Genomic DNA, 22,931 nt, shown 5'->3' with positions numbered 1-22,931 from the left:
ATAGTTCACAGATTAGGGACCCAATTTTATGAGGTTCCAGGGGCTTCTGTATAGATTATTTAGGGTAATCTTTCTATCTACCCAATGGGACTCGGTGCTCAGTCTAGAAGATACCATCAGAGATGCTTAGTTTTGCAGTTCTCAAACTGTGGATTTGTGTCTCCAAAGACAACATGCTTGTTAACAGCAAAAATGTTTATAAATAAATAAATAAATAAATAAATAAATATACAGAGGGGAGAAACAACAGACCTCAACCCTATTGTTCCTCCGCAAATTTGTGTACACAGAGTCAATCCCTTACCTCTCTCTAAAAGTGCAAAGTTTCAAAAAGTTCAATGAATAGAAAATTGTTGGGGGCAGAATAGGTCTGGAGATAAATGTGAGAAGGGAGAGACAGGCAGGAGAAACAAAAGTGAAACTGTTTGAGAGGCATACTCCAGAAGTCTTGAGGTCTTTCTGAGTGTAGCCTTCATTGATTTGAGATCTACCATTACCATTCTCTCACTAGAAGGGAAAACCTATAATGGCAGCAGGCCATAAAATAGACCCAGTTTGGGAATAGTTTAATGAAGTTCCCCTACCTGTGGGTAAGACAGGCATGCGTGAAAAATGCAAACAGTGCAACAAAGAAATGCAAGGCCTGGTTGCCCGAATGAAACAACATCATGAGAAGTGTTCCTTCTCAGGATGCTGCTGACTTGAAGATGATGACAGGAACATGTCTGAACATGCAGGATCTTCAGGTTGATAAACTTTTTTATTTCACACTTCTTTCTTAAGGATTGCCTGTCTTCCTTCTGGACTATTCTTGAATTCTCATGTTTGAGCAAAAAATATAGTGGTTACTCTATGGTACTATCATTTTAGATGCAGTTATGATTCAAAATAAATAGCCAAAATAAATAAATAGCGAAAATACAATTTCACCTTTAAAGTAGTACAGAGTGTCAGTGAAAGCAATAAGTAATACTAAATGAGCAGTATGGTAATAATAAATAATTGCATTGACTTATTTTGTTTAGGAAAATCCATCCTCAACATACAGGATTCTGAAGACTATCCACCTTCAAGATCACCATCATTTTCTACAGTTTCAGAGTTATCTGCCAATGATAGTGTTTCAGTCACATCATGTACAGGAACACCTCACTTAAAGTCGTCCCGGTTAACGTTGATTCGTTGTTACATTGCTGATCAGTTAGGGAACATGCTCGTTTAAAGTTGCACAATGCTCCCTTATAACATCATTTGGCAACCACCTGCTTTGTCCACTGCTTTCAGGAAGAGCAGCCCATTGCAGCTAGCTGGTAGGGGCTTGGAACCAGGGTGGACCGGCAGCCCCCCATCAGCTCCCCGTTCCCCTAAGTTCCCTGTGTGGCAGCTGCCCAGCAAGCTATCAACTGCAGGCAGTTCAGCTGTCCCTTCCCCCACTGCCATGTGCTGCTCCTGCCCTCTGCCTTGGAGCTGCTCCCGGGAGCCTCCTGCTTCAGTGTGTGTGGGGGAGGGGCGGGGGGGAGCTAATGTCAGGGTGTCCCCCTGCTCCTGCACCCTGCTTACCCCATATCTCCACAGAGCAGGGAGGGACACGACAGGGCTCAGGATGGAGAGAGCTTCCTGGCAGCAGCTTCTGTCACAACTTGCTGATCTACTTAAAAAGGCAGTGTACTCAGCATGGGGTCAGCATACTTAAAGGGGCAATGCACATCTCTCTCTCTCACACACACACACACACACACACACACACGGTGTGTGTGTCTGTCTGCCATGCTGTCTCCCCTCCCTCCATTCGTGCTGCCTTGTAGAATGTGAGGCCACATTAACAACAATGGGTTAACCCTTGAGGGCTCAGGTGATTGCTAGTTTATCATTTAGCAATAAGGCATTCCCTGGGAAATATCCCACCCTCTGACTTCACCACCTCAACCAAGCTTCACAATCATCTTTGCTGTGTATCAGTATTAAATTGTTTGTTTAAAACTTATTGTGTGTGTATAGTCTTTTGTTGTCTGGTGAAAAAAATTCCCCTGGAACCTAACCCCCCATTTCATTAATTCTTATGGGGAAACTGAATTTGCTTAACATTGTTTCGCTTAAAAGTCGCATTTTTCAGGAACATAACTATAATGTTAAGCGAGGAGTTACTGTATGTCACATAGCCACAGTATATCACCTGTAGGAAAAAGAAAAAAAATCTCTATCATCCAGAAACAACCACAGATAAGTTTGTGATAAGAACCAGCAAATTACAAAAAGAGATAATTGATGAAAAAATTGCCCGGTTTATTTATGCAACAAACTCTCCTTTCCATATGACTGAGAGCCCACACTTTATTAACATGGCTCGGTCATTAAGACCAGGATACAGTCCACCCAACAAAGCAGATGTCGCAGGCAAATTGCTGGATAAAGTGTATGAAAGAGAAACTGAAGAGTGTGCAAAAGGTCTAGAGGGTGAAATTGTTATCCTGAGTCATGATGGGTGGAGCAATGTCCACAATGATCCTGTTGTATGTGCCTGGATGACAACAGAAGAAGGGAATGTCTTCCTGTCAGAAACAATTCATACATCAGGAAATGAACATACAGCAGAATACTTATAAGAAGTAGCAGTAAAAGGTATAACAAACTGAAAAAAATTCAAATGTCTAGCAGCTTGGTCACAGACAATGCTGCAAATGTATCCAAGATGAGAAGAAATTTAGAAGAGAGTCCCAAGCTAATAACAGACGGTTGCAGTGCTCATTTGATGCACCTCCTAGCCAAAGACTTCAGTGTTCCAGAAATAAAGGCTAATGTTGTTGAAATTGCAAAACACTTCTTTAACAAGCACTTTGCAGCAGCTGCTCTGAAAAAAGTGGGAGGAACCAAGCTAACTCTCCCACAAGATGTGCGATGGAACTCAGTAGTGGACTGTTTTGAGCACTATATCAAGAACTGACTTAATCTGATGACAGTTTGTGAACAAAATTGTGAAAAAATAGATGGCACTATTCTCAACATTGGGCCAAAGAAAAATGTTGAACACATGCTGAGTACCCTGAAGCCTATTTCTGTAGCCCTGAACAAAACTCAGGGAAATAGCTGTTTTATTGCTGATGCTGTTGAAATTTGGAAGGAACTGAATGAGATCTTAAAAAGAGAAATATGCAATGACAGAGTTAAATTACTAGCATTAAAAAAAACAAATGGGACAAGCAATATCTCCAACTCATTTTCTTGCAAATATTCTCAATGCTCAGTACCAGGGTCAAACTTTAACTGCTGAAGAAGAGGAGTTGGCTATGACATGGACATCCAGCAATCATCCCTCCATAATGCCAACTATAATAAACTTCAGAGCTAAGGGTGAACCATTCAAGAAATATGTTTGCTGATGATGTTTTAAAGAAAGTCACACCAGTGAACTGGTGGAAGTCACTTAAGCACTTGGATTCAGAGACTGTTGAAGTGATAAATCTCACTTTTAACAGTAGCTTCTTCTGCTGGTGTAGAAAGAGTATTTTTGTCCTTCGGACTAATTCATTCCAAACTGAGAAATTGTTCGGGACCTGAAAAAGCAGGAAAGCTTGTTTTTCTTTTCCAGATTATGAACAAACAGGAAAATGAAGGTGAAGACGACGGAGGTAGCTGCAGAAGCCAATATTTTAAGCTTCTCACGTTGACCTGGCTGACAGTCAATTTTTTTTTAATTTCATTTAACTATTTTAGTTAAAAACAATTTTAACAAAAATAAACCTGATTTTAAAAAACTTGAATGTTTAACTAAATTCAAAATTCATATGCTTGTTTTGTTAAAATATCATATGTTTACTGTTGAAGAAAAAAATCCAGAATACATAACGTTGTTTTAGTTAAAAAAAACAATTTAAATGTCTGTCTGGTGATGTTCTCCTCCTAATACAGCATGACAAGAAAATCCTCCAAATATTAATGATTAACCTGTTGAACTGGAGATAGTTCATCTCCCAATGACTTCATAAATATCTGCTTCAATTACCTTGGGTAAATGAAATAACCAAACGATCATTCATTTTCTGATATAGCTGTAAAATTAATTTGAAAAGTTTTCAAAATAAATCACTGTTTAAAAATGCATATGGTGTACCTTCTAAAAATGAAACCTACATCTATCTCTGAATTGTGAAGAATATGTGTTAAGGTTATAACACCCAACAAGAATGCACTTTTATATAGAAATCCATGATTAAATGAAGTCTTCCTGACAAATGATTTAAATCATGATTTAAATCAAATTGATTTAAATCAAATCCACCCTGTACAGCAATCTAAATTTTCTTGCCTATTTCCCTTCCAGAATTAAAGTGGCACAACTGTATCTTCTTCAACCCAAACCTTCCCCAGGAGCTGACAGGCCCAATCTCCAAAAGATGCAATTTTCACATGAGAGCTCTGTACTAGAAATACTTTAAATCATTTAAAAATCTTCAAGTAGCACAAACATACCAACAGTATAAAAACTCACTTGTTCTTAAGAAAATAAGATTTTTCCTTCAGATGTTGAAGGACTCTGGTGGGATCCTTAAGCTTGTTTAATAAAATGTCTTGTAGTTTATCAGCGCAAATCTGTAACAAACAGACTATTCCATTAGAAGAACAGTACAGAACTTCCTAAAAAAGAATTGTGTGTTTTGTTAAATGTGTATTTGTTTGTACGTCTGGTAAACCCTCCTGGAGTTCTCCAGGTACTTCACATGCAAATCCTGATGGAACAATCTAACCACCAGAAAAAACTCACTGGACTAAGTATGCCAAAGTAGTTGTGGTGTGTAGGTGTGTGAAGAAGCAGCTGTTTATCATGCAGCAGGACTGGAAGTATTCTGGTTTAGAACTAATACGAACTACAATCTGCAGAGACATGCACAATGAAAGGCAGAAGAATTAGGATAAACCATTAATGCTCCACAGTAAGTAAATAAAAACAAGCAAAAATAAATCCCACTTGCCACTGTTTGAGGATTATGGACCATGCAACTGACATATTCCAGCCCACAAAACATAATTCCAGTATTCCAACATGCAGGCTACCAACCTCTGCCAGTGGTTCTAACTTTGTCACAAACTAGTGACAAAGGTAGAACAGTCCCTCCCAAAATTACCAGTCCCCTAATGTCAGAAATGTTAAACAAAAAATACACTAATATCTTGAACTGCATCGGGTTTAGTGAAGTTTTCCGCCATCAAAATACAGCACAATTATGATGGTTTATTTGTTCAGATACCTTTGATAACTTTGGATAAATAAACTGTGGATTTAGCGCTCTGATCAGAAGTTGCAACCTTATCCAGGACGTATGCCAAACGGGTTACTTCTGCCATGACCAGTACTTGTTAAAAGGATTAGAAGAAATATTGAAGTACTAACCAACCTCCTTAAATGGTTTCAGAAAGGTAAATTTGATGGCACCTCTAAATATAAGAGAAACACAGCATCATCTACCAGTCACCACAAATGTATGAGACAAACTAAAAAGAAAAGTATGAACTATAGTGTTGAGAAGCAAACATATTGTAAAATAAGCATTCTGAATATTTGTGAGAATTACCACTGTTGCACCTGGAACAAATGCATGTAATTTGATTCAGTGAATTACTTGTTCCAAAAATGTGGCACTATTTATTGAAATATGTATTTTCTAATAGACAAGCAGTATACTTGTGTAACAAAGATACGGTCATTGTCATTTTGTTGCAGTAATATGAAATGACTATTTTAAAATAATCAATTGAAGATATCATTTCAATGAGAAAAGGTGTTAGGGGACATCAATTTATTGTAAGCCTATGCAATTCATACAGATTGAACACAGTAGTGTGATCACAGAGTGTATTTGTACTATTAATGGGAATTATGCAATAAATTGCTTTTTCAGTGCCATAGGAGATTTAGTGCAGTGGAAATATCACACTAAGAGGAAGAATCTAATGAAATTATTCTGTTTTCAAGAAGATCATAGGGGAAATGATTAGATGGTTGTAAAAGTTATTTACATTTTTTTATTAGCAGCCTGATGTCTGTAATTTTGCTTGTAACTCTGCTAATAAATCAAGCTTTTTTCTTTTACATTTTTTGTGCCCATTTAGACAAGACACTGCAGAAGCAGCAGGGGTGGAATTATCTTTAGCAAGTAAAATTACACTACTAGCCACAATTTGTCAAATCTTAAACAGCTTGTAAGTTTGAAATTTACCACCTCTGGGTAACTTTATTTTGCAGCAAGTGGATGTTTTCCTCTTTGTATTTCCCAACATTTAAAAGTTAGAGTAGCTAAGTAAAACAGCTACCACTCAGTACCATGAAGAGACAAAGAAATGGCTGGATCATTGACGAGACAAGATCACTCATGGGGAAAGGTTCTCCCTCTCTCTCATATGCATCACAAAGATATAAGTTATGATCAGGGATCCTAGAAATCCATTTCCAAGAATCTTTAGTTTTGACATTTTGTGAAAAAATAAAAACATTAACTAAATTTTACTGAAAGTACCAGTGTCACTTATTAAATGCGCACAACCTTCCCCTCTTGTTGTTGATTTTTGAATGCACTTTAAATTTACATACAGTAGAACCCCATTTATGCAAACCTCCATTACCCGGCTCTACGTGTTAACTGAACCACCAGCCGCCCGGGGCTGACAGTGGCAGGGCTTGGGCAATCAGCCCCAGGCAGCTGGTGGTTTGGTTAACATGGACAGCTGGATAATGGAGGCTCGGATAAATGGTGTTCTACTGTATACCAATAAAACATTGTGTTCAACTGATAGCTATATATATTGTGGCTTGGGAAACTAAAGTTCAGTGTCCATTCTAATTGCGGAAAAACACAGATTTTTATCATTTTTTAATCAGAAAATTTGGGGGTTTTTTAATCACAGAAAACTAGGATCCCTGGTTACAACTGGCCAAAACCCTTTAGTCACCCAGTCAGTGCCACCCATAATGTATCAGTTCTAAAAGTCCAGGGGAAAAAAACTAGGAACACTCACACCATCTCTCAGAAAATGAATGAGCGTAACCATTACTACCTTTGCCCTTTAAAAACTTGATCAATAGGATGCAATGACATGTTACCAGTGAATGAGACTTCCCAACATTAATGACTACTTCTGATTCCCTGAGCCAAAATGCCAGTGAGTTACCACTAGTGATATTCTGACTAGCAGCAACGGGATATTTAGAATATGTCAACAAGTCAAAGCTCTCCGATGGAGAATATGGAGAGGTTAATGTAAGAGGTACACAGTTTACACATAAACTCCACATTCATCAACTCCTTAATTGCATATAATCTTCCACTCTTTTGTCATACACTTTTAGAGTATTTGACACTGGCTTGTATAGCCTCTCCTTTTTTTAAACTAACAAAGCATCCATCTTAAGCAGTTTGCCCACATCCTCTGAAAGTGAGGTTTCCTGTTCAACTGGGATTGCACGTAAAAATACAGCGAGACAAGAATAAGCCCTATTTACATGTGCATGCAAGATATAAACAAAACTAAAATGATGTAATTTTATCCATGAGAGAAAAACACAAACACTCTCTAGGTACTTGTATGACTCCTCCTCTGTCACGGCTGTATATGAGTACCTCTCAAGTATTTAAAAATAGAAACAAATAGCTCCGTCTCCCCCTTCCTTCCTGGCATGTAGGAGAAATTACTCAGTTTACAGGATGTGTTTGCATGTGGATTTCTTTGGTATGTGGAAATTGAGGGAAAGTTACGTTGAATAAATAAGTTTTGCATTTAGTTCTGAAAATGGTAAGGCCTATTGTCATTTTTGTTTAGGGAGAGAATTCCATAGTTTACGTTCAGCTCCTTTGAAAGATCTCCTGCACTCACTCTCCCCCTCCCCACTGGATTACAGTTTCACTGTTCCAGTCAAACAGAACTGTTGTGGGAGGCAACCTCTCAGGTAGCCAGAACCAATCCCACTGAGGGCTCCGAATACCTCTCAAATACAGAGTTCACAATATACAGATCTACACTTCACTAACCTATAGTACTTGGCATTTTCCCCTACTCCTGCCTTTAGCTATTTTCCCAAGAGTTTCGCTTTCCACGGTGTTGATGCACTGTATCCAGGGGTCATAGAGATTACAATTTTTAATGGCCTGCTATCATTTTGTGTTTTCTCAGATGGGACTTATGAGTTGGTGGCAGTGCAAAAGCAGTGCTACCTATGTCATGTGCTGCACACTAAGGAGATTCACGTGTTGAATCCTTTCCACTAACTGGGACCTGAAAATCCAGTTTTAGAGCTGGAATCTTCCAGTCAGCAAGATACCAATGTTGGAGGTAATCGTTCCCATTTTCCTTCAACAATATTAAATAGGGGTGTGTGAGATTTATAGCTATACTATCCTGACTTTAATAATAACCATACCCTGAGAAACTTTACCATATAATAATATTACCCAGCTCTCATATAGCACTTTTCATCTACAGCAATGTGCTTTACAAAGGAGGTAAGTGTAATTACCCCATGTGGGTAAACAGAGGAACAGCGAGTAGATGTGTCTTGGCCAAGCTCACTCAACATGTCAGTTAGTGGCAGAGCCAGGGACAGAACCAGATTTCTTATTTCTATCTAGTGCTCTATCCACTAGATGACATTGCCTTCCAGTACAGTATAATGAATGTGCTGTACCCCCGCCCCAAAAGAAATTTTCGGATCTTACTCTGTTGCAGAAAAGAATGTTACTTTACACCACAGCTTTACTGATGAGATTCACAAATATTTCCCCTACCAACCACATATATGCAAATCAGTTACACCAAAGTATTTTTACAGACAGAATTTGTTTCAAAATATTTCACTATTTAATAGATGCCTTTAAAAATCCTTTCTGAACCATTTTTATACTTTGGATAGGGAGCATTCAATTAGGAGAATAATTTATAGTGATGTTGAACATACCTGTTCAAATTACCTGCAGACTTAATTCACTGCAATTGTCTCACGCAAAGTGGACTGAAGGAAACGGAATACATATATTTAATCTCAATATAGAAGTTGAAACAATATTTGCTGGCTAATGCCATAAGTTCTAATACTTTCGTCTTTATGAGAAGTTACTAAATCACATTCTTCATAAGTATAAATATCTTCCTGCTCAGAAACCTTCATGCACATTCTCTTTCCACTGGTATTCTGCAGGAATGCTAAACAACAAGGACTTCCAGAAGTTAGGTTCAAGGTCAGTGCAACATTTTTTGTTTAAAAGCTACTGATAATTATTTTTAGCTCTTGATGATACATTTCCATTTGAATTTGCTGCAGCTCTTAAAAGATTCTTATGCAATAGGAGACAAGTGCCAGTGAGCAACTGTCCATCAGAAATCAATTCTTTAATAAGTGATTTATTCTCAAATTGCTGTTTGTATGTGGATGAATGGTGCCACCATACGACCTGCTGAATTCACATTCAACTGCAGCAAACAGCATATAACCCCTCACTATTTCTTCTTGCTTGTTTTTGTGGCTGTAGTTTTCTTGAAAGAAAACTTGCAAGTAAAAGCTTAAATTATTAGGGGGACAAAAGGGGATCCTGAAATCCAAAATAACTTGAAAAAGCTAGAGATTAGTTTTGCAGCACAGTTACAAGACTCTATCCCATCTAACTGTTTACCACCAAAAACAGAGTGCATTGTCCAGGAACTTTGGTCCTAAAACATCTCTCATCACTTATGCTAAAGATGGTTATCCTGTCTGGTCTTTGATCCCTCCTATTCTACTGATATTAGAGGCTTGGAATTGGGCCATGGGTCTCAAGATAAGATCACTTTCCTTCAAACCACCAAGATTACTTCTGCCTGTTTATAGAAGAACAGTTCACATACCGTCAACAGCTTCAAAACCTTGAGGTTACTAAAATGGAGAGACTTACTGCCTTTCACGGACATAGAATTGAGTGTCATGGGTACATCTGGCATAGTGCTGTTCAGCAAATTAAGATACACACATTACAAACCAGTCAACCACATGAATTTTATATTAATGTACTACCTTTTCCCCCCCTTTTTTGTCAGTTATCACTTGACATATTCTAGCTAGGGTTATGCCTTGCCATGACCCTTCCTTTGAACATTTGTGCTTACGTTTTTTAGGTTAAATCTCCTACCTGTACATTTAACCTCCGTGGGCCCTTTCATAAGGTTTCAGTAGGGTAACCATACGTCCTATTTTGACCAGGACAGTCCCTTTTTTAAGCCCTGTCCCGGCCGTCCTGACTTTTTTTGAAAAAGTGGGACAAATGCCCACTTTTGTTTAAAAAAAAAAAAAAAAAAAAAAAGGGCAGGGGTTACAGAGGAACATGCCGGGAAGGGGGACGGGGGGGAGAAGCAGCGATGCCAGCCCTGTGCAGGGGGGAGGAAGGGCTCGGCAGAGGGCAGGTAGGGCTTGGGCGAACACTGACGCCAGGCCCATCCAGGGAGTGGGGGGCAGGGCTTGTGTGAGCAGCTCAGGCCAGCCCCGCATGGGGAGGGCGGGGATAAGCAGCTCAGGCTAGCCTCATGCAGTGTCCAATTTTCCCTTTGGGAAATATGGTCACCCAAGGTTTCAGTGTTCTCACTGGCATTTACAACGTTCAGTCCCATATAATGGCTAACGAACAGAGTCAGGTCAGCTTAGGGGAACTCTAGGTTAGCAGAGCCGTCTTAATTTTGTGCACTATACATCTATAGTGTTGTATGCTATTCTGGAAAAACTTTTAAAATATTAAAAAAACATTGCTGTGCTTGTTCACAATAGGTCCTTATTACGAATATGCTATTTGCCAATACTGAAGATCATGAAATTGTAATTATTCTAGAATAATGTCCACATGGGGGAGTTATAATGACATAGCTAGAGCAGTGTCTGTGTTGGTCAGTTTCCCTGTGAATACAAGCACTATGTTAGCCAGAAGAGGCAGGATTGATAGTGGTGGTAGGAGAACTGATGTGGCATGAAATGATGCTATGCACAACATTTTTAGGCTACATTTCTAATGAGTACATACTGATGCTAAGCACTGATCCTTTCTTGTGTCAAAATTTAAAAAATAGTAGCTAAACTCATAAAGCAATAATCTGGTATTTAAATTTCTTTTTCCTCATGTCAGTAATGATGTTTGTTGAAGAAATGTAAATGTCTTCTTCATTCAGTATTATTTTTGGTGGTTTTGTATTTTTCTAGAAAAATCAGTAAAGAAAAAAATTAAAAGCTAAAACAAAAAAACAATTCCTGTTCTTCAGGCTAGAGGGACTCACTCATAACCTGTTCAACAGGATTATAAACTACAGCTATTTGCCCAAGTTTTGCATCTTAACTGCTTCCAAAAGAATCACCCATCCAGGAAGTTGCTATGGGACACAAAACAAAATAAAAGTTTCCAGTCATCAGGTTACAGCAGGAGCACTCTGTATACACAGATCTTAACTAAACTGTTCACTGAGTACTTTAATTTCTGCTAACCAAACTGCCTCCTTAAAATCTGTGCAAACCATGGATCCCAAAATTTGTGACAATTGTTTCAATTACTTTTGTTTTCCACAGAGAGTGTCTGTTGTTGCCGCCCTCAGTTCTCCTACCACCACTATCAATCCTGCCTCTTCTGGCTAACATAGTGCTTGTATTCACAGGGAATCTGACCAACTCAGACACTGCTCTAGCTATGTCGTTATAACTCCCCCATGTGGACATTATTCTAGAATAATTACTTGCTACAGCTAGATTTGTCTTTTTCCCCATGTAGACAAGCAAACAGTTCCTGCTATAGTCTGCCAACATTGCTTCTAGAAGGATTAATTTGTCGGGGAGGGAGAGTGAATCAGCAGATACGAAGGACCACAAGACTCCTGAGCATACTCCCAGACTTGCTTGCCCAGGAATGAGGGGACGGAGTTGAAGGTTCACATCTCTGATGCCCACATAGTAGGGCACTGCATCACTTCGAGACTACTGTGCTATCCCATGACTTTTTAAAATAAACGTTATGATTCCAAAGTTTAATTTAAACTGTAGGGAATTATTTTTTGTTTCCTTGTATTTATAGTTTATAACTCAGGGAAAGTGCCAAGCTGACCAAATTAAAACTAAAATCTACTTGTCCTCAAAACAGAAACAAGGCCAACTGTAGTAACAACTTCCCCACCCCACAGTGTGCCTCAACTCTGAGTCAGGAGAGACAACCTGCAGGCATGAACAGACAGCTCAGTCTCTATGTACATTCAGTCCTTAGCCGCTCTGCTGAGATTGCCAGTTACATGCATTTATATACCATAGTATCAGAGTCACAACAAGTGTGCCAATTAGTATGAGCTGTCATAATGGTTTTTGTGATGAGATACACAGAACTCAAAAAATTTACCAGACATCTAAGAGCCAAAGGTAAATCAAAAAGACAAAGGGGTGGCCTTACTAATAAAGTTGAAGGGCTGGGCTCTGGTAAGAAGCCCCAGATGTTGGTGAGGGTGCGGGGATTTCTAACAAGGTATTCCATCTTTTATAATCACCTGCTGACTTGGAGGTATCTGATAAATCTGAAGCTCCACCCTCTAAATGCTGGAAGTTTGAAGGAATTTTGTCTCCTTCCCTGAAGAACCACTGGGGCTATCAGAAGGGGTCTCTGCTACTCAACCCTTGGCCTAGCTTCTTCTTTCTTTTTTTTTGGTTGCTTTCTCTGTCCTTGTGTGTGTCTGGTGACGATATAGCTTTTCCATGCAGGAGAAATACGAATTTGACATGATTCTTGAGAGTTACACTGCTGTTTACAAGATTTTGAATATTAACAATTAAACTGTCCAGAGTCCTTTAATTCTACTCTGCTGCTTGGTAAATTTATGAAAATTCAGGAAAACTACGTTGTGCATCAATCAGCTTACATTCAGTTCACAATTGGATGGTTATGTTCACAACTGTAAGAGGCAGAAAATTCATTTTTTTAAAATAAAGCTTAATTCTTGAAAAATTGATACCTTTGGGCCCCACGCTCACAAGCAAAAATGTCCCACTTGCCAGTGGATTGTGAATGCCCTGACTTTCAAATGTTTGTATTCATGATGGATTTTTAAAGCACAAACAACACAATTGCATCCTAAGTCGCATCTATTAAAAAGTCAAATAAAAATGTAAACAATTATTTTAAAGTCAGAGCCTTTCTGAATAGCCTCACCATTCTTTACTAAACTGAAGTCATACTTTCTTCTATGGGAGTAAGAATATTTAATAAAAGAATTCAATTATACTTAAAAGTGAGCTGCAAGTTGTTTAATCAAAACTCACTCAACCAGTAATGAACCCAATGGCCACATAATAGGGGCACTTACCACATCATTTTAAAGTTAACATTTTTCTCTCTAAAAAGTAAATTTTCTCCTGTGCATTCATTTGGCTAGCAGTTTTCATGATTAGTTTTGTTTTTTTCTATCTAGTTACTCAACACATTCAGTAAGTTACATAAAAATCAAAGGTTCAGAAAGCACAGCAAATCCTGGCAAAACAAAAACACTAATCAAACTGCAGTATCTGCTGATGTGCAGTGTCAACTGCTATAAAAGCACTTCTGTCACAATACCAAAAAGGTCAGGCAATTAATGATGGTGAGACCAACAGGCAAATGGGGATAACTGATAGTTTACCTGATTTTAAAAATAACTTTAAAAACTAGCATTTGTAAAAAATATATATATATATTTGATTGTGTCTTTCTCCCACCACATTTCACATGCAATTAACTGGACATATGAGTAGTCCTACTGACATAAAGGCATAAAGTTAAGCACCTACATAAACGTATGCAGGATTGGGGTCTTGGACTGTATGATTTTCAGGACAGGAACTGATATAAATAGCAGTTGCATCAGAAAAATGAAGTTTTAAAACTAATTAGAAAACACTAAAATTGTAATTTTCACATTTTGCAAAACTAAAGCTTTCTTCAAATATCTTTTTTTCTTTCAATTCCATTATAGCTTTACTTGGTCTTATTACCAAGTGACTCTTCTTCAAAGCTAATTATTATTTAAAAAACACATTTTTTTTTTTTTACAATGAAGGCTAGTGCCCGAAAGAATGAACAGCCATACCCAGATTTCCTAAAAACGCCTTGAGAGGCAATTCACAACACCAGGAGAAAGAGTGGTCAGAAACTATACAAAAAATAAAAGGTCACAGCACGTAGAGCTATTGTGACCACATACAGTCACACTGCAATGTCATTAAGAACGTTGGTTGCTGCAATTTTTCCTTCGGGTTCTTTATTATACTTTTTAGAGCCTTCCGATAGTATCTCTTTTCCTTCCCATTGTGTTAGCCTCTTTTCTGTCTTTCAGGCTAAAGAGCAGTGCTCATAGTAAGCAGCACTTATATACAAACTTTTATTTTATCCTTTTTGGCACTGCTGAACAAAAATATTAGACTTTCTCACAACTTGTTTTGATCTATTACTAGTCCCTCACAATCCACACAAGATTTTAGAAAATGTTGGAAGACAAGCTGCCAAAATATTCTAGTGAATAAAAATAGCATTAAATGGTAGGAAAACCACCCAAAACAAAATACAGCCATGTTGTTTATTTTGGTATTAAAACAGTTAAAAGGTGGAAGGCAGCTTTGCAGGGAAGAAATGGAAAAAAACAAACTACAGTGAACTCACACTTTGTGAGATTTTGGGCTTGTCTGCATGGGGAAATTATTCCAAAATAAGGAAGGGCATGCATTTAAACCACAGGTTTCAGAGTAACAGCCGTGTTAGTCTGTATTTGCAAAAAGAAAAGGAATACTTGTGGCACCTCAGAGACTAATCAATTTATTTGAGCATAAGCTTTTGTGAGCATCCGATGAAGTGAGCTGTAGCTCACGAAAGCTTATGCTCAAATAAATTGGTTAGTCTCTAAGGTGCCACAAGTACTCTTTTTCATTTAAAGCACAATAGCTATTCTGGAATAACTCTCTGTATGAACATTCTTATTCTGGAATAAGTGTCCATACAGGGTCCTATTGCAGAATAACTTATGCTGGCCCATTTCCCTGTATAGACAACTCCTTAGTGATGCAAGGATAGTGCTCAAAGCTATTAAAATCAGTGGGGCAGAATCTCCAATGCTCTTGAGCTACAACTGCCAGAAGGTAGCTCTAAATTATGCTCAAATGCAACAGTCCTTTAGGAGCTGCTCCACAACCAAGAAAAGCTTTAACTATACAGTGTACTCTGGTCCCATCCGCTGCACTGGGTGCTGTGAGGAGGGAGCAGCATAGCTCTATTCTGGCAGTTCTGTGGCACCGAAGGAAAAAACCTTACACCAGGAGTATTCTCTGGTGGCTGAGGCTACCCTTTATGTTACTCTGGCAGTGTAAAAGGCCTGCAGAATACAACAGAATTTAGCCCACTGAATTTACAAGTGAAAGACTTCTTCAGTCATCTAATCATTCCTCTGCCAGTGCAGGACTGTTCCCTACAGTATGTATAAGATTATCAGATTAAAAACTATATTAAAAATCTATGCCTGTATAGCTAGCTAATATCATTTTAGGCTATTACAAACATTAAAAATAAACCTTTCACCATTGGTGTGGTTGGTTTTCTCCCCCAACACACCTTTCTCCAACTCACAAAGTGAGCGTCCAGACAGTTTCACTTTTTGATGCTCATGCACTAGAATGATTCTATATTTGGGCTGCAAACACTGCATTACTTTCATAGCTTATTAAAAATATAGAACATACAGTCCTGTTAATAAAACTTACTGGTTTGTAATTTAAAAACAACAAAACACAGAACTAAAACTATATTAGGTTTGGTCTACACCACAGACTTATGTCAGTATAACTACATTGCTCAGGGGTGTGGAAAATCCACAGCCCTGAGCGACAGTTATACCTAAAGCCCTGCAAATTTGCTGATACCTGTTTTATACTGGCAGATATCTGCATCTGTTTGCGGATCACAGATGGATGTGGATCCAAATTTTATATCTAGAGCAAATCTGCAGATATCTGCTTTATATCCGCATCCACAGATGCGGATATCTGCAGACCACGTTTGCGGATTGGGGCTCGGATGTGGATACAAATTTTGTATCCGTTCAGGGCTCTAGTTATACCAACCGACCTTCTGGTGGAGACAGCTCTATGTTGATGGGAGATTGTCTCCTGTTGGCATAGTTACTGCCTCTTGAGGAGGTGGAATACCTATGCCCACGGGGACGAAGTAGCATCTTCATTAAGCGCTACAGCTGCGCTGCTACAGTGCTGTATGTGTAGACAAGCCCTCATTAGTATGTAGCACAAGTGAACCCCAATCTTGACTGGGGCTTCCGAGTGCTACCACAGTACAAATCATAAATGACAGTACCTTTTAAAATAAGATATCTACCATTTCTTTTCAAAGACTATTTCAGTCTAACAGATCATCTCACTGTAAGAAAGTTTTTCCTGATAGACCACATTTTCTTAATTCTATCCCATTATTCTTAGTTACATTTTTGGCGGAACAAAAAGGGAACTCCTCTGCCTCCTTAGTGTTTACATGCTTAATGTTCTGGTACATCTTTACATCTCTCACACTCCTCTAAGGTATTTAGTCAAGCTGTACATATTTATAGATTTGCTCATGTTTCTTTGTAAGTCAAAGTTGGACTGTAAGGTGGGGAATTTTTTTCCTCACTCATTTTCTATTACTTCTAGTTTTTCCATCCCTTCATCATTTCAAAGGGCCCCTCCCCTGCCTTCATAGTGACATTTCAAGTATTTGTAGACAGTTATATCACTCAGGCTATGCAGAGTTAGCTATTTTAGTCTTCTCACAGCTTCATGACAATTTTGTGGATAAGGTCCAATTTGTCAGGGATGTTCTTGACACCTAGGTGCTAAAAACTAGTCAGTTATACCCCTGCCTACAGTAGCTCAACACAGCATTAATTCTGTGCGACCACATAACATTGGGAACCTACCTGATTGCCAGGCCAGTATCACAGCTGTTTTTCAACATTACTCGGAATGCACAACCCCTCTCCTCCTCCCCCGTACCTGGGATTAGTTTGCACTACACTATTTACACATTAATGCTTGTATTGGACCAGGGGCGGGCACGGGGCTTTACAAAAGCCATCGCTCAGCCAGGCTTTGGCACAAGGCGATTACCAGCTAAAGGGCAGGCACAGTCCGAGCACTGAGGGCGGGAGGGTTTCTGGCCGGCATCTGCTGTAACTCCGCTAGCCTGGCCCTGGATGGGAATGACCCGGCCTGTGTTACGCAGCGGGCTGGGCCCGGCTCCCAGGACAAGCCCGGCCGTCTCCCCCCGCGCTAGGGGGGTGGCAGCTCCCGCAGCAGCGAGCGGCGCCAGGGCCCAGCCTCGGCGCGCCGGGGTCAGGCTGCCGGCGAGGCGCCCAGCCAGGGGGGCGGCGCCCGACCCCAGCCAGGTGCGGGGCCTGCGCCCTTCGGCAGCCCTCGCGGCTGGGCACTCAGCAGGGAGCGGGCCCCGCGCCAGAGCCCCTCCCGCAGGCCTTGCCGGGCCCCGGGCCCCGGGCCCCCGCCGCCGGGCCCACCTCCTGCCGCTGCCCGTCCCGGTACCTGAGTCCCGCAGCGCCGCGCTGGCCTGCTTCTTGCGACGCACACGCAGCCGGGCCGGGAAGGAGGCCGCGCCGCCTGCTGGTCGGAGGCCGCCTGCACCGCTCACGGGGCCCCCTGCCTCCCCTGGCCGCGCGGCGAGGCGCCTCGGCCCGTCCCGGGGCGGTCGGCGCGGGGGCCCATGAGTACAGCGCAGCGCTAGGCCAGGCTGCTGCGGCCCTGCACGGGAGCCGGAACTGGCGAGGCCGCCGCACCCCTGGCCTTGAGGCGGCTTCTATTAGGTAGAGCAGTGGCCTCCCCGCCCCCCGGAGCTTGGGTCGCGGGAGCAGATCCCCAGCCACGGCTGGCAGTCGGGGGCCCTGGCGCGGGCCGGGAGTGGATCCCCGGGCGGGGAGCCTGGGGCCGGGCCGGGAACGGAGCTGGGTGGCGCTCCCTCCCCACCCCCTGTGGGGGGCTGTCCTGGGTCCCGGCCGTGCCCCCTTATGGGGAGGACACCCCACACTTTGGGGGTCGCTGATGTACAGGGTTTCGTTTGGTTCAATGGCTTTCAGCACCCCCACTATAAACATTGTTCTAGCACCCCCCTGGCCAATCCCTGCGAACTTTGATCGAGCAGCGAAGCCTGGCTGCAGGTGCGGGGACCGGGGCAGGGCGCTAAGCTAGCACATGCAGCCCCACATGCGTTACTCCAACTCACAGCTAACTCAGGTAGGGCTGTCTAGGGGTGCTTCAATCACACCTCCTGTCTGCAGTGTTCATGTACAACTTCAGGGGTTCGGGTACCAAGGCAGTGCCTGCCTTAAAATAACAGAAATAGCTCATCAGTCTTGAAGTGATAGCAACTAGCCATAGCATAGGAACATAGAAACCTCCACACTGGATCAGACCAGACCTCCATCCAGTGCAGCAGCCTGTCTCCAACAGTGGCCAGCATCAGGTGCTTCAGTGGTAGGGGTAAGAACCCCATAGTCAGTGGATGTGGGATGGTGTGCATCCCCACATTAGGTCCATCCTGATCTCTAATAGTTAGAAAAATGCACCAGCATTTAACGTAAAGGTTTGTTTCAGCTCAGTAACACCTAAAGAAGTGGTTATACACTTAAAACTCTTGCATCTAAAACAGCCTTTGCTATATTAGAAGAAATTATTTCCATGTGGGTAAGGTTTGTAAATTAACTTGGTAAACTTGCTAATTAATGAGCATGCAGCTCTTTAGCCCTCAGCTTTTTAAAATCTAACGGAAAAGAAATATCCTCTTTACAACATGGCTGCCTTTAAAGAAAATAAAAGTGGCACCGATACTGAATTTGCTTGTAAAAGCAGGCTAGTTTGCTCATGGCAGCATGCTGGAAATTAACATGAGGGGAAAAGTATTTCACCAGTATGCTGAAGAGTGACATTGGGACTGTTCAGGGCTGCTGTCAGAAGCTACAAATTAGTTTTATAAGAACATAAGAATGGCCATGCTGGGTCAGACCAAAGGTCCATCTAGCCCAGTATCCTGTCTTCTGACAATGGCCAATGCCAGGTGCTTCAGAGGGAATGAACAGAACAGGTAATCATCAAGTGATCCATCTCCTGTCCCCCATTCCCAGCATTATGCCTGCTTTAATAGTGCCTTATAATTAAAGATAAGATTTTGTCATGGATATTTTTAGTAAAAGTCAGGGATAGGTAATGGGCTTCCATGAATTTTTCTTTATTGCCCGTTACCTGTCTGTGACTTTTACTAAGAATATCCATGATAAAATGGGAAAGGACTGTGCAGCTGCAGGTGGCTGGGAGCCCTGGGGCCCCCACCACACTTGGGGGCTCAGAGCTCCAGGGTCCCTCTGTCCCGCCCCCTGCAGTGGAAAGCTACAGTGTCCCCCTGTCCCCTCCCCAGCAGTGGGGGGCTGTGGGAATCCCCCTGATGACACAGTGGGGAGCAGTGGGGATCTCCCTGCCCCCCTATGGTGGCTAGGGGCTCTGGGGGTCCCCCTGCATGCTCTCAAGCAGTGGGGAGCTGCAGGAATCCCCCTGGTACTGCTGCTGTGGGGGGCCAGGGGCTCCAGGGGTCACCCTGCAGCAGAAGGGAGCTGTGGGGATCCCCCTGACACTGCAGTGGTGGGGAGCTGTTGGAGTACCCCTGTGACACTCTGTATCTCAGGGGAACACCCTGCACCCCCATATTCATCGTTATACAATGAGTGTGTGGTATCCAATGCAAAGTTTGTCATGTAGAGTGTCTTCGGAAGGCTCATGACGCACTGAGCATTGTTGTTATAGTAATCTTATAGTAATGTTATCGGCTGCAATTTCATGTATATAGTTATGAGGCTGGAAATGTGTCCTCATGGCTTAAAACAAGCCCGGGCAAAACTCTCCAGGAACAGAGGGGCAGTTCACACCTCATCAGGGCATGTATGGGACAAACTGAGCCCAGCCTCACAGGAACAAAGGACAACTGGCCTAGGCAGCAACAAAGGATCTGTTGGACTCTCGAGTGAGTCATCCCCGTTCCCTTGGTCAGTTTGTGATTACAATGAAGTAATGCTCACCTGACCCTGAAGGGGTAGGGTGGGCAAAGCCAAGAGGGAAGAAAGAACGATAAAAGGGAGAGACGTTTGCCATGCACTCTCTCTCTTTCACCTCCATCTACAGACACCACCACCAAGCGAGTGAAGTGCTGACCAAAGGGGAGAGCCTGGCTGAAGGGCAACCAGCCAGCCTGTAGTGAGAAGTGTCTAAGTTTGGAAGGGCACTGAAAGTGTTAAGATCAGCTTAGAATGCGTTTTGCTTTTGTTTCATTTGACTAAATCCGACTTCTTATGCTTTGACTTATAATCACTTAAAATCTGTCTTTTGTAGTTAATAAATTCGTTTGTTTATTCTACCTGAAGCAGTGTGTTTGGTTTGAAGTGTGTCAGAGACTCCCCTTGGGATAACAAGCCTGGTGCACATCAATTTCTTTGTTCAACTGATGAACTCATATAAGCTTGCAGCATCCAGCGGGCATAATTGGGCACTGCAAGATGGAGGTTCTGAGGGTTGTGTCTGGGACCGGAAATATTGGCTAATGTCATTCGGTTGCACAATCCAAGGAGCAGCTTACATGTAAGAGGCTGTGTGTGAACAGCTCAGGAGTGGGGGTTCTCACAGCAGGGTAAGGCTGGCTCCCAGAGTTGAGGATTGGAGTGACCTAGTAGATCACCAGTCCCCATAACACCAGAGGAACGTCACACCCCTTTCCCCGATGGTGGCCAAGGGCTCTGAGGGTCCCCCTGCCATGCTACAGCGGCCGGGAGCTGCGGGTGTCCCTCTGTCCCCCGCAGTGGCTGGGAGCTGCATGGTATCCGCCCTGCCTGCGGCAGCTGGGTGCTTGGGGGCCCGCTGCCTCAGGCAATATGTCACAGCTCCCTGCCGCAGGGGCTGAAATCATGGGGGTCTTTGGAAGTCATGGATTCCATGATTTCTAAAACCTCCATGACAAAATCGTAGCCTTACTTATAATTCAACATTTTTTGGCCTTAATTTAGCATAAAATAGTGAGAAATCTTTTTTTTTCGTGCTTCTCCTTTTGGTAATTCTCACTTTCCACTGACATTTCTTAATAAGGCTGTGCACATTTTTATTCTGAAAACAATGATCTTAAGAATGTAATTTTCAGTCATTTAAAAAGAAGTTCATCTCAGGCCACTTGAAAAAAGAAACAGTGCTGGCGACGGTGCCACACAGACAGCCCTGGAGCTGTAAGTCTTCACTATGTACGGAACAGGTACGGCATGGACAGGGGCCCCGCAAGCTTCCCGCACCCTGAGGAACACAAAGTCTATCCCAGCTAAGTTTCATGCATAAGATTAATTGCTAGTGATGTTACTGTTTCTCTTTGCACAGTCACAGATTCTTTTCCCTCACAGAGAACTGGTTATATCATCTTACATATACTTAGTCTGATCTTCATTTTGTTCTGAATTATTTCTTTCACAGTGTGTTTTCTTTTATTCTCTTCACAAAACTTTCTGTCCAGATTCCTTACAATGGAGTAACAATTTGTTCAGACCATTTCACAGGGAACTGTTACGCAATTCCCCTTATGGTCACAGGTCTACTGGAGTCTTTGGCATTCCTCTTAGTCAGCATTCCCATGATAAAAGTGTGCACCTACAGGTTAGGCTGGTCTACAAATGCTGTGGCTGGGGCATAAGAACAAGTTGTGACACTTTTAAATTCTTTCCTTTACGTCATGTAGTGGTTAAAGTGTATTCTGCCCTATTTGGAATTTATTATAGGCCCCCATGATAAAAGTAACACATTTCTAAATGTTTACTGTCAGTCTACCATGGCTGGTCTTGCACTTTGACAGGAATCAAAGGAATATATGCATCAGACATAAGTGAAACACTTGGACCATTTTGAGAATGGGCAGCAGGTATCATAGGCAGTGGAAGGCTGTGCCTCCCTGAACAGCCTGGTGTGGCCCCGTCCACACTCTACCCCCAGACACTATCTTGCCTGCTTCAGTTCCCTTTCCGCTCTTCTGAGACTGAGAGGCTGGGGCAGGCACGGGCAATTGTACACAAGGCTGGGGCGGAGACCATGCTGTGCCACTCATCCATGGCAGTGCTGGGACTGGGCTGCCCGCCCAGCGCTCTGAGGCTGGGGGTGCTCCGTCCACGCTGTCTACATGGTGCTCTGGGGCTGGGGGCGCTCCAGCCATGTGCCACCCACCCAGCGCTGGGGCTAGGGGTACTCCGCCAGTAGGGGTGCTCTGGCCACACCGCCCGCCCCTCCACTAAAGTGTGTATATTTGTTCATACTGGAGGGTTGATGCAAGTGGAAAGCAGTGCTCCGTCTATGAATGGTCCTTCCTGCTGGTTCCCATTGCTGAGCGGCAGATGAAAGTTTGGGTTTGCTGGGGCAATAAAGACTCTTTTATCCTAGTTAACTGTTAAATACAAGCCACTGCTTGGAACCTAATTTTGCCCCAGAAGGAACCTGAGGTATGAAAATAATAATTAGAGACTTTTACCGAACAACAGCAAACGTTCTGATCTGATTCTTGATGTTTGTTAAAGCCTAATACCAAAAATATTTCTTATTCATTGTTAACATTTTTTGGCATTCAAATGATTTCCCATCACATGCTGCTAAAAATCTTTGTACATTTTTAAAAGTAGCAGCTGTTACTATTAAGACAATAATGGACTACAGGTAATTTAAATTATTTTAAAGCAGCAATGATTTCATTCTTCAGAATGACAGTATAATTGGTATGATTAATGAAGATAATTGCTACCATCCACAGCTTAAGCAAAAGGTGGCTATTTTAGTTATTAGCATTGTTCTACTGTTCATTGTAGGCCTGTGCCTTTAAGTT

At 42.0% G+C, this 22,931-nt stretch overlaps 1 protein-coding gene across 6 annotated transcripts in view; it reads right to left on the bottom strand.

The window, feature by feature from the left end:
* The window catches only part of ANKRD46 (ankyrin repeat domain 46), a 70,113-nt gene extending 52,413 nt beyond the window's left edge, over positions 1-17,700 (bottom strand). Inside the window, exons 1-3 of one of the 6 annotated variants that reach the window (XM_074944029.1) lie at positions 16,957-17,065; positions 5,244-5,430; positions 4,487-4,587 (exon numbers count right to left, since the gene is read on the bottom strand). The gene's annotated coding sequence lies outside the window, so the exon portion shown is untranslated. Of the gene's footprint in view, positions 1-4,486; positions 4,588-5,243; positions 5,431-16,956; positions 17,099-17,550 lie in introns of those variants that run through there. The other 5 variants (XM_074944024.1, XM_074944025.1, XM_074944026.1 and 2 more) reach the window with 5 other exon arrangements.
* Between the last annotated feature and the right edge of the window lie 5,231 nt (positions 17,701-22,931).

The sequence above is a fragment of the Natator depressus genome, chromosome 2 (genome assembly GCF_965152275.1).
Source record: "Natator depressus isolate rNatDep1 chromosome 2, rNatDep2.hap1, whole genome shotgun sequence".
NCBI classification, from domain to species: domain Eukaryota; kingdom Metazoa; phylum Chordata; order Testudines; family Cheloniidae; genus Natator; species Natator depressus.
This window is presented reverse-complemented; position numbering and strand designations above follow the sequence as displayed.